The 11,820-nt window shown below is 36.5% G+C and overlaps 2 long non-coding RNA genes across 3 annotated transcripts; one reads left to right on the forward strand and one right to left on the reverse strand.

Moving 5' to 3' along the window:
* Positions 1 to 542: 542 nt before the first annotated feature.
* On the reverse strand, positions 543 to 11,075 carry LOC114306028 (uncharacterized). 2 transcript variants are annotated; one of them, XR_014349074.1, is made up of 6 exons: positions 10,667 to 11,073; positions 5,141 to 5,225; positions 4,916 to 5,019; positions 4,575 to 4,719; positions 3,791 to 4,033; positions 543 to 578 (listed from the first exon to the last, which is right to left on the reverse strand). It is a non-coding gene; the product is annotated as an uncharacterized LOC114306028 (long non-coding RNA). The 2 variants fall into 2 exon arrangements; XR_014349073.1 differs by lacking the exon at positions 543 to 578 and having other exon boundaries at positions 1,944 to 4,033; positions 10,667 to 11,075.
* LOC145806230 (uncharacterized) lies at positions 6,240 to 6,549 on the forward strand. Its single transcript, XR_014349075.1, has 2 exons — positions 6,240 to 6,350; positions 6,393 to 6,549. It is a non-coding gene; the product is annotated as an uncharacterized LOC145806230 (long non-coding RNA).
* Positions 11,076 to 11,820: the final 745 nt, after the last annotated feature.

Genomic DNA, 11,820 nt, shown 5'->3' on the forward strand with positions numbered 1-11,820 from the left:
TTTGTCTCCAAAAGTCATACATGGGTGACGAATATATTTCGTCGCAAATATATATACACGTGACGAAATTTTTAATCACCAAACAATAAAATCAATGAAAACTTTCATATATAAGCTATAATAAATTTTATCACAAAAAATATTTATTAGCGACGAATAATCACTTTATCATAATAACAAGTACAAATGACGAAACAAATTCGTCACTAAACATATTCCATATTTTATATTTCAATTTAAATTATTATTTCACAAATATCACTGCTCATATCCCAATAGCCTTTCAATTGTACTAAGAAATCCACTAGCTATTATACAACACTTCACAAAAAAAATTCACTAAACAATTTATATTATAAATCAAAATATATTCATTAAACAAATTTAATAATAATCCATTAAGTATAACAAAAAAAACATTATAGCAAATCCCAAAATGAACTAACGTGGAGTCCACAAAAAAAATCATCACGATCTTGATTTGCAACTAGAACTAAGTATCAGTTCAGATAAAAATAAATAAATTCAACACTTGATCTTGATTTGCAAGTATACTTCCCGACGTCATCAAAATCAATCTGCAAAGAAAATAAATAAGGAAAACATTAATATATTGTCAATTACATTTAAACTCATATATAAATAATTTTATTGTATAAACCAATTTAATAGAAATGCATATAACAATCCAAAACTTCAAAGAGTTGAGGTTATCCTTGATGATAAGTAACACGGATAACAGAAGATGCCAGAAGATGCCAAAAGAGTGCAGGAATACCATGTATCACTAACACTAATGTCAACAAGAACCAAAGAGAATCATAGAACCTTTTTGACACAAACTAATCAGCACTTTTATTTAAATCTAAATATTTTCCTATTTTATTTTTTAACCTCAACGAGGTAAAAGGTCAAAACACATGCATGCAAGCAACCATAAAAACAAAAACAAACACACGTGAATAGATATTGAAATAAAAACACAATAAGACCTCTAACCAATTTGGGTTAATTACATTTTACCCCTTTATGGTTTTGTCCAAAAGCACTTTACCTCCTTCATGTTTAAAAATATATACATAACCCTCTTGAAATTTGAAGTGAAGTGCAAAAGTCGCGAATTCTGGTTTAGTTAACCATGCATGTACACCACACACTAAATTGAGCATGTGTGAATGTAAGAAATATATATAATAATGCTTTTGCCCCATTTTTAATTTATCTTTTTCTATTATTTTCTTCTTCATTCCCTCTCCCTCCTTTCTACAGTAGCAGACCCACTCTTCTCTTCCATTCTTCTTCTTACTTCCTCCCACACCTCACACGCCACCATTGACCAATAGCCTCATGGGCCACCATAGCTATCAACCACCTCTAAAACAAAACCCAGCAGCCACTTCCCCAAACACCCAGGTTGGGTGACTCAGTAACCTCATAGACATAGTCCACCAGGTCACCATCGTACATGGCCAAACCCAACCCCAATACCTAGTGACAAGCACCTTTCATCCCTCTCATCTTTCTCTCCCTCACAGTGAAGTAAAATTTAAAACTCATCTCCTTCTAACAGTCTAAAAATAGTAAGTTCTTGACACAAGTTCTAAACGCAACAAATCACTTTCAAGTTCTGAACTGTTTGAAGGCAACTAAGTTGAGAACAATTAAGATGTTATTAATGAAATCATTATACCAATGATGTGTATTGATCCATCACTATAGCCAAACTTTATGTTAGGAACAAAAGCAGGAACAAAAACACTTACTAACATATAGTATTTATCTCTCCTGAATGATCTACTGCTTGATCTCTAAGATTTTTTTTATTTATTTTTAAATTAGATGTTTTGTTATGCTTCAATGGAAAAGTTAGAATTTCATAGTTGCACTCATGTTTCAAGTTGGTTTCCTAGGAAACAAAAACATTTTAGCCATTTTGATGAAGGAAAAAAAAAATTCCTTGGACGCAATAGGCTAGTATACTAAATTGGTGGTCAAGTTTGAATTTAGATGTTATGGCTACAAATTGGCTATTTAGACCATGCTCAACTGAAACTACATCATCAATAACAAGAAACCTTGATAAAATTGAAAAAGTAGCATCATGCAATAATACAAAACAACCTACAAGGAAAAACATACAAAGAAAAAGAACTTGTAATAAATTGATAGGCAATAAAGGTTACCTTATATAAGGATGAAAGGGAAATAGAAAAGTGAAATAGAAGCAGAAGCAGCAGAGAAGAAATACAAAGAAGAACCAGAGAGGGAGAAGAAGAAACAAAGAGTAAGTAGATAGAGTATAAAAAAGAGAAATGAAGGGAAAATAATGGAAAGAAACAGAGGAGAGAAAACCTGCTACACAAGGAGAGAAGTTATGCTATGGTTAACATTCAATTATGCCAATACTAACTAAAGTTCATTACACTGCCATATGTATATGTCTGTCCAAAAAACAAAATCAATAAGAATTTAGAGATCTAAAATAAGTAAAGGACCCCCAAAATAGCAGTGCAAGGGGAAGCTCAACACTATATACATATTCCAATTTCCAATAGCCAAGAAGTCTCAACTATTTTGGGTACCACCTAAATAAGCTACTTATTGGCTTATTTACTACAAGTTATCACATCAATTCTCTACTTTTGTGCATGTATTTTCGTAAACAGCCAATAAGTCACTAAATAAGTCATACCCAAACCACCCTTAGTTTGGAGTTCTAAAAACTTCAGCCAAAGTCACAAACGTCATAGTGCAGTTCATAACTATTGAGTTGAAGTCAGAAACGTCACAGTGCTGTTCTTCATAGATGTACTAAAAGCAAGTGGAAATATGTCTTCAAATAAAAATTGAATTTTTTTTCTTTGATAAATAATAATTGATTAAAGAAACAACATCAGAGGGGTTGCCACCCTTATACAAACAAGAACTCAAATGAACAAATCAAAGCACACAATTATAGGTTCAACACGATTAATCATGTCTTTCTTCACCTAAATAACTCCTATCAAAACATCTAATTACTTCCTATGTCTTTTTAGTTCAACCAAATTATTTCCGAGTACACGAAGTTTGTGAACAAAAATGTTACATTTAAGTTAAGTTGAAGGCTTTACCATAGAACGTACCTCAACAGGGAAATAAGTAATTTAACATCCTATAGCCCCTTAGTGTACATAAAAACAATCATGGTACCCCATTACTATTCTACATATTGAAAATGGCTCCTTAGACACTAGAACATTGAACCATGAACAAAGAAAGGCATGGGGAGAAAACTTCCTACATGTGTCTATGGGGCGTATTATTTATTCATCCACATCTATCCCAATGAGCCGTCTATCAAATCTTAGCAGGCAATATCCAGGATGGACAAAAAAACTGTAATGCTTAGTTCAATCCATGGAAACTACATAATACAAAAGGCCCAAAACAAAAAGTTTTCAGAGGTTGAATTACTTCCCCCCTCCCACCCCACCCCACATTACCTTTTGAAGAGCTAGTTAGCACGTGTAACATTTTCTAAAGTACATACTTTAGAATGCTATAACAACCAATATTGATTTGTGCCCCAAAAAAATAAACAAAACACAAAATAAAGCTTCTCATCTGTGGCATGGAAAGTAATGATTACCAAAGTGTTTAAGAATTGAAAAAAAGGCTAAACACTATAATCATTTAGTCTTGTACATCATAATGAAAGACAATGCTGCTGATAACGCCTCAACTATGTCAAGGTATGCATAATTGAGAGAACTCCACAAGGAAAAAAGGTGATGGAGGGTAAACTTACAATGTGGAGAGGGATGAAAGCTCACCAAACATGTCATTCACTTGGCCCTGAAGTTGATTGTGACCAACATTTCTACAATCAAAGCACAATGTAACAACCAGTGGTTAAGTGTGAAGTTTTAAATAGTTTTGACATGAACAATAAAAATCAAATTTCGGATGCTTGTCTTAGAGGTATTTTGGGGAAGTCATCTAAGATATTGAATAAGGGATGCCACCAGTGAAGCCATTTCCAGCAAGGTTTCTGCATTATAAGAGGATTGCTAATGAAACCACCATAAGAAAATTAAAGGGCGCAATTTTTATTTTATTTTTTATTTTTTGATAAATGAAATTAAGGACTGAAATAGAACAGAAGGAAAAATCAGTAGGTATTAAAAATACAGTTGCATGCAGTTTGGAGGATGCTGATAAGGTATCTAGTTTCCAAGATTATTATTGTTTATATAACTACAGAATTCATCAAATCACCACATCAAGATTATCAAACAGAAAGATGAAAACACCAGCAAATCATCTTAGAAGGCTATTGATCTTACAAATTGGTTACTGCTGTCAAACTTGCAAGTTGGTATCCCATTGACCCAGTAAGTCCAAGACCAGAACATTGCAATGAAAAATTGTGACCTGCTAATTTTCCCGAGAAAATACTTTGAAAGGCATTTTCCGAGAAAAACCCCAATAAAAAGTGCAACTTTTTTTATATTCCTTACACTTCAGATCTCTTCATACCAATTAAATTCTAATCAAACCAACTCATATCATGAATTAAAACTAAAAATTACCTTTCTTGGCCAGCAGCAGTGTTCAAAATCCAAGCTTTGATGACTTTGCCATCAACATTCAATCTTTTGCTAGCGAACTCAATATCGATTGTAGACTTGGATTTGAGATTGAACTCATTCGCTACCACTGCCGCCGCTCATCATTCTTCGCCGATCGAAGAATGGAGATAGTGTCGACCGATCGAAGGATATGTAGAAGACTTAGGTTAGGGTTTAGAGAAGAGAGAGAGAGAGAGAGAGAGAGAGAGAGAGAGAGGTTTGGAATCGGAAAAGATGAAAATGATTTGTTTGAGAGAGAGAGGTTTGGAATCTTAAAAGATGAAATTGAGATTATGACAAACCTGTTTCCATGGCAGTATACAACACAAGGTAGAGGAGTGTCCTCTGGGAAAGGTGAACCCACATAATGACTGCATTGCAAGGTGTGGCCTCTTTGATTCCTTAGCTGCAAATTTGAAATAATATATAGTTTGCGAAGCTTAAACCATAATAAATATGAAACAAAATGTGTATTGTAAATAGGTAGTGGCAATAGAAGTTGAAAGTTTGGTAATGGATGTCCATACTTGCCTCAAGGTCCTGTCTTTTGTACTTTCTGCCGCAAGAGTAAAATCCTCTTCCCATAAATACTGATCTGGATTATAATCCGCCCTAGATGTCCAACATATAGATGGAACAACAAATACAAAGAAGATTAAACATTGAGAAACACTAGCAAAAGCTCATAGATGTTGCATAATATTAAGGTACAAGTTAATAACATGAGAATGTGAGGCACCACCATTTAATGTATGAGATGAGAGAAGTGGTCAATCTAATCAGTTATTTGCAAAGATTAATGACTAATTTGTTCCAGTCAATTGGTGCTATTGTACAAGGACCACTTGAAAGAATGTTTATTGGGGTAATAAGAAAACCTGAAACCTTAAATAAAGCAACTTGGGAGAATCTTTTTGGGTTAATTTCACTTTACTCCCATGTGGTTTACCTTGAAAACACATACACTCTTTGAACTTCCAAAGCAACACTTAAACCCTGTGTTCATGACTAAAAAGAGAAATAATCATTTTTTTTCAATGCATTTTAACAGAGAGAGTAATGCACACACACTTAGAAATTGACTGCATGATTGGACAACAGTTTTTCCACCATATTGAATAAATAAAAGGACAATATTGCCCTTGTTATACCAGGACATGGAGTTGCATCACTGTCTACAACTTTTTCTTCATTATAATTTAAGCATATAGTTGTGATGAGGACGAAAATGGCAATTACAATGTGCATATTACAAAGGAGCAGTATCGAGCAATGATTGGAAAACACATTTAGAAGAACAAGAAGAGGCTCAATGATTCATTTGCAAGTCCTAAAACTACCCGAATTAGGATGCCAGTCCTAAAAATTAGTTCTAAGGTTTCAAAATTGGGAAATGAGCTTCATGGTGGGTAACATAAAATTGAATCAACACCAGATCTTCTCAATGATGTTAGTCCTCAAAATCTAAGAAATCATCATGAAGTAGATTTTTCTTTGGAATATGGCATTGGCAGGTTTTCTTTTTTCTTAAAAACTAGTACAAGTGCAAATCTGTTTCATTGACATTTGAACTTTGAAATGATATTTTTTCTTTATTCAAATTTGGAAAACATTTTGTAGATCATGTAAAAATTTATGTATTATTGATTGATGTTTATTGATTTATTACAATGATTCATGATTCCTATATATAGAAGAGGGTGAGTGTGTAGTAGGTAAGGAGTAGGTGAAGTGGAGGTGGTAGTGGTGTAGTGGGTTAGGTTTAGTGAAGTAGGTGAGGTGGTAGTGGTGTAGTGGGTTAGGTTTAGTGGAGTAGGTTTAAGTGGGTGAAGTAGGTGATAGGTTTTAACAGCCCCCCGCAAACTCAAGGGGGATAGGAACTAACCAACTTGAGTTTGGAGAGAGTTACAAAACAAGAAAATACATAAAAATAAAAGAGGATAGGTGACACTGTATGGTCGTGTCAGACCATTGGTGAAGACACTGGATGGTGGTGTCATAACGTTGTAGAGGACACGGTATGGGGGTGTCATAACGTTGTAGAGGACACTGTATGGGGGTGTCATAACGTTGTAGAGGACACTGTATGGTGGTGTCAGACCGATGTAGAAGACAGTTTATGGGGTCATGTCGGACCGTTATAGCAGACAATGTTGTGACAGTTGTTGTGACAGTTTACAGAGTCTTGCTGGACCCTTGTAGAAACTAACCGGAATCAATGTCGGGACAGTTTACAGAGTCTTGTCGGACCCATAAAGGAGCTAACCGGAATCAATGTCGGGACAGTTTACAGAGTCTTGTCGGACCCATAAAGGAGCTAACCGGAATTAATGTCGGGACAGTTTACAGAGTCTTGTCTGACCCATAAAGGAGCTAACCGGAATCAATGTCGAGACAGTTTACAGAGTCTTGTCGGACCCATGAAGGAGCTAACCGGAATCAATGTCGGGACAGTTTACAGAGTCTTGTCGGACCCCTAAAAAGTCGCACCCTCAAAAGGTGTGCCCAATCTTTCAAAAGGCGTGCCATCAGAAGGCGTGCCCAATCCATAAAAAGATGTGCCATCAAATGCGTGCCCAATCCATAAAAAAACGTGCCATCAAAAGTTGCGCCCTCAAAAGGCGCGCCCACTTCATCAAAAGTCGTGCCCGACAGAAAGCGTCGAGCCATCAAAAGGTGAGCCGGAGACGCGGCGAGGCACGTGAGCGACAGAGTGGCGTGTCGGCCGCGTCGTCAGTGTCGATATAAACCAATGCGGAGGCTGTGCTTGAGGCAGAAGCGAAGACAAAAAAACCTGGGAAAAAACTTCTGAAAAACTCTTCATTTTCTGAGAGAGATATTTGTTTTTCTGAGAGATTGCCTCTAAGAGCTGCAAATCTTGAAACACTCCCCTTCCGAACATTATCAGTCTGAAATTACTATTTCACTGAAACACTCAGCAACCCAAAAAACATGGCCTCTTCTTCCCGTTCAGCCACCCAGAATATGGCCTCTTCATCCTGTGGTCTACTCACTCTCTTTCCCGACCTCAACGAGTCAACAAGAGAGATAACTGGTGCGGAGGCCCGTGAACCTCAACCAAACACCTCTGGTTTTGCTCCGTCGAACTTTCCGATGCGGTCGGTGGAGCAAAGAATGGCAGTGCAGTCGGATGTGGAGGCCAATCAGTATACATTAAAGTCATGTGTAGAAACCATGACTGCGGTTACAAATTTGTCGAACCGGCTGCAGAGTAGGACAAATGAGGTGCAGCAGTTAAACGCCCAACTGGCTCTGCTCCAACGCATGTATAAGGATGCGCGAGCAGAGTTAAGTGTGCTAAAGGCGGAAAATAAGGAGCTGAAACGGAAGGCCACCGTGATGTTCCGATTTGGAGGTCCACCGTATGCTGTAGTGGAGGAGCAGGGAGGAGGCAACTTGCTTGGTGGTCTAGGAAGCACGGAGGCAACACCGGCAAGGACCACCCAGGACGGAGGCAAGAAGAAAAGACCGGCGGCTGAGTAGAGAAGAAAAATCCCACTGTGGGTGTGGTAGTTTTGTTTTTGTTTGTGTGGGTTTTTTTTTTTTTTTTTTTTTGATGTAAAAGTGTGATCGGGGTTGATCCCCTGATATGAATAAAATGACAAGGTTGTGGAATGTTGTTGGTGTTATTTTGTGGTGTTGTTTTGTTTAATAAGAAAAATAAAATAAAAGAAAATAATGGATAAAGAAAATAGAGAAAAATATTTGTGGATGGGTGATAAGAAAAAACAGCAGTGTGATTTTTTTTTTTTTTTTTGGTGGAATATAAAATAAATAATAATAAGAGAATAGAAAACGGGTGATGCTTACTAACAAGGGATAGGGAAAATATATTATAATAAAATATATATATATATATATTAAAATAAAAGAAAAGGGTGAAAGAACGTGGATGAAATAAATTAAGAGAAAGGAGAGATATGATTAAAGTGGGTTTGAAAGTGGGAAAAGATGAGAGAGAGGGAGATAGAGTGGGTGCATGATGATGATGTTGGGTCCATGGAGAGAGAGAGAGAGAGGGATGTCCAAGAAGCTTGTGCTTTTGATAGTTACACATTACCCAAGCTGTATGTGAAGATGCATGTTAGTGTCTTACACTTCTGCAGGCTTGGTATTCTTTGTGGGGCACTTGCAACACGTGACATTGAAAATTGTATTCGAAAATGATGACATCTCCAACATGAAACGTCTTGGAAGCAGCCCAGGCCTTGTAATCAATATTCCCAATGATGGTTCAACCAGCGGAGTCCCCAACCTTGTACACTGCTGCCATTGAAACCTTCAAGCCAGCAAACATGGCTACCAACAACAGAGCCACAGCTCTACACCCCACACCCAAATCCATGGCTAAGAGAGAGAGAGCAAATCGGGAAAAAAAAAACAGCAGTGACGAGCAGAAAAGCAGCGCCAGAAACGCCAACGACGACGACGAGTAAGAGTACAACCACGGATATGTGAGAGGCGAGATGAACGGCGATAGAGGCTAGACGATGATGCGGGTGCCGCCGCCGACATAGCGGAGGAGGGGTGTAAGAAAATGTTGAAGAAGTCAAGGTATGTGTAGAAAATAAGCGGAATAGGTTGAGGTCCGGCGGGCGGCCAAGGCGAGGTTGCCGCCTGCCGGTGAAGCGAGAAATACTAAGGTCTTAACCTTGCTCTGATACCATGTAAAATTTAATGTATAAAGAGAAATAGAGAGAGAATAAACTGTATGTATTATTGATTGATTTATATTGATATCTATTACAATGATTCATGATTCCTATATATAGAAGAGGGTGAGTGTGTAGTAGGTAAGGAGTAGGTGAAGTGGAGGTGGTAGTGGTGTAGTGGGTTAGGTTTAGTGGAGTAGGTGAGGTGGTAGTGGTGTAGTGGGTTAGGTTTAGTGGAGTAGGTTTAAGTGGGTGAAGTAGGTGATAGGTTTTAACAGATCAATTTATGAACTTAGTTACGTGGATTTTGGGCACAGCATCACTCATAGGATAATTAAAGCTGATGAAAAGCTAGCGGTATTATTGACCTTGCCTGTTCCCCAAAGGGTTTCCTTGATTTGGGGTCATTGGCTGTAATGATGGCATGAAAAGAGGTTTGGCCGGGAATGGTGGGTAACTATAGGCCCCAAAATCTTTGTCATATTTATAGTTTTATTTTTGAAGTTTCTGGTGCTTTTTCTTTTCCAAGTGAAAAAAAAGGTGAGTAGGTCACTTAAATTGATGAGGGGTGCTGCAATTCGTACAAGGAAACTGGCCAAAGACATGTTGTTGTCATGGAAGAGTGTCAATAAGAATATACTATTCTTTTTTTTTCTTTTTTTTTCGTTGTTAAACTGTTTGAATGAACTTTGTTGTTAAAAGGATTTTAAAGCATAGATCTTGCAATGCAAACAGGAAAATTTATTTGTAATTTCAGTATAGATTAAATAAGCTCTCGCACAAACTTGGACTGGTTCTGCCATAAAGGAAAAAATATATGGGGTGGTATTCTCTAGTGGGTGCACCTGCTTCTATCTTGAACAACTGGACTGATGAAAGCTCTTCCTGATTGGGGTGACCACCTATGTTTTGGCAGTTTGTATATGTTCAATAGACTTAAATTCATGTAGGTGATTTAATTTTTTTACAGACCCTCCAACAAACTACATTGGTTTAGTTCCAATAAAATGTGAAAATGCTTGTATGTATGAGATAAAAATCACAAGCATTGGTTGTACTTGACTGCAAATGAGATGGCCAATCCACATGTTTGACAAACCAATCGAAAACTCAGTGTATACTCCATTCATGAATCTATCAAACATCCTACTATCCCCTAAATTCTGCTTAAATACATAAATGCATCATACAATTTTTTTTAAAAAAAACAAATTCACCAAAAACAACAGCAACAATCAATTTCAAAAAAGTTATTAGTAATCTCAAACAAATTTCAACAAATCTCAACCAAACAACAACAATCTCAAGCAATCTCAAGCAAAGATTCCAAAATCTAAAGTAAATTTTAAACAAGAAATATTTGTATTTCAATATGCTTACGAGTTTGAGTTTGTGATATGTGATCTACGAATAGGGCTGTGATCTGCGAGGAGGGTTTGTGATCTTTGATCTTGTTGATTGATGTTCATCGAAGAGGGGTTTGTGATGTTAGATCCTCGTCAACTGATGTTCACCGGAGAGAGATGAAAGAGATGGAGGGAAAGAGGGGGGTAGGATGTCGACTGTGAGAGACCGATCAACAACGAGAAGAGAGAAAGTGATGGGGATCGGTGACGAGAAGAGAGCCCTGTTGATAGTCCCTTGCTCATCGAAGAGAACAACGCAGAGAGAGAGTGAGAGAGAGACTCTCACAGTCACTGATGAGAGAGAGTAAGGGGGTTGGTGATGAGAAGGTTCTGGATTGGAATATCACAAATAAGAGAGATGAGAGAATGAAAAAGATGGAAAGAGAGAGAGAGAGACCAGTGGTTTGATGACCCAAAAAAAAAAAAATTCAAGTAATTATTTCTTTCAAACAATAATCCCAACCAAGTGATTTTTATTTTTCAATGTAGAGTGAATTATATATATATATATATATATATATATATTTAATTTTAAGTTTTTGTTTAGTTAGGTATAGTATGAATATTTAATTTTTTTATAAATTATTTTTAAAAAATCAAAAAAATAAAAATAAAACCTACTTAAAAAATTGGTTGGGATGGGATTGTGTCAAAATACCATTGCATCATATTTGTCTAGACAAGAAAAATGTAAATATTTAATTTTTTTTCTTACCTAAGAAGAAGTATTAATTGACGAAAATAAATTTTGTCACCTATTATTTTTACTTTTTTATTATATGTGACAAAATTTTATAATTCATCACGGATTATTCTTATTTAGTGATGAAATTTATTTTCTTCGCTACTTTTCGTCACCATAGGTTACTTAGAGGGAAGTGGTGACGCTGCTGCGCAGCCCGCGCAGCAGCGTTTGCTGTGCGGTGATTTGGGCCCATTTCGGGACCCATTTTGATAATCTGAACCGTTCACATTTTAGAATACGTTAAGTAGAACATGCCTGAAAAAAATCAAGTTAATCGGATATCGTTTACCCATTCATCCACTCACATTTGTATTCATTTTAATCAAGTTAAAATACATTTGTATTTATTTTTGTATATACAAATGTGAGTGGATGAATGGGTA

This window comes from Camellia sinensis, chromosome 13 (genome assembly GCF_055761805.1).
Source record: "Camellia sinensis isolate YWXY chromosome 13, ASM5576180v1, whole genome shotgun sequence".
In the NCBI taxonomy this organism is placed as follows: domain Eukaryota; kingdom Viridiplantae; phylum Streptophyta; class Magnoliopsida; order Ericales; family Theaceae; genus Camellia; species Camellia sinensis.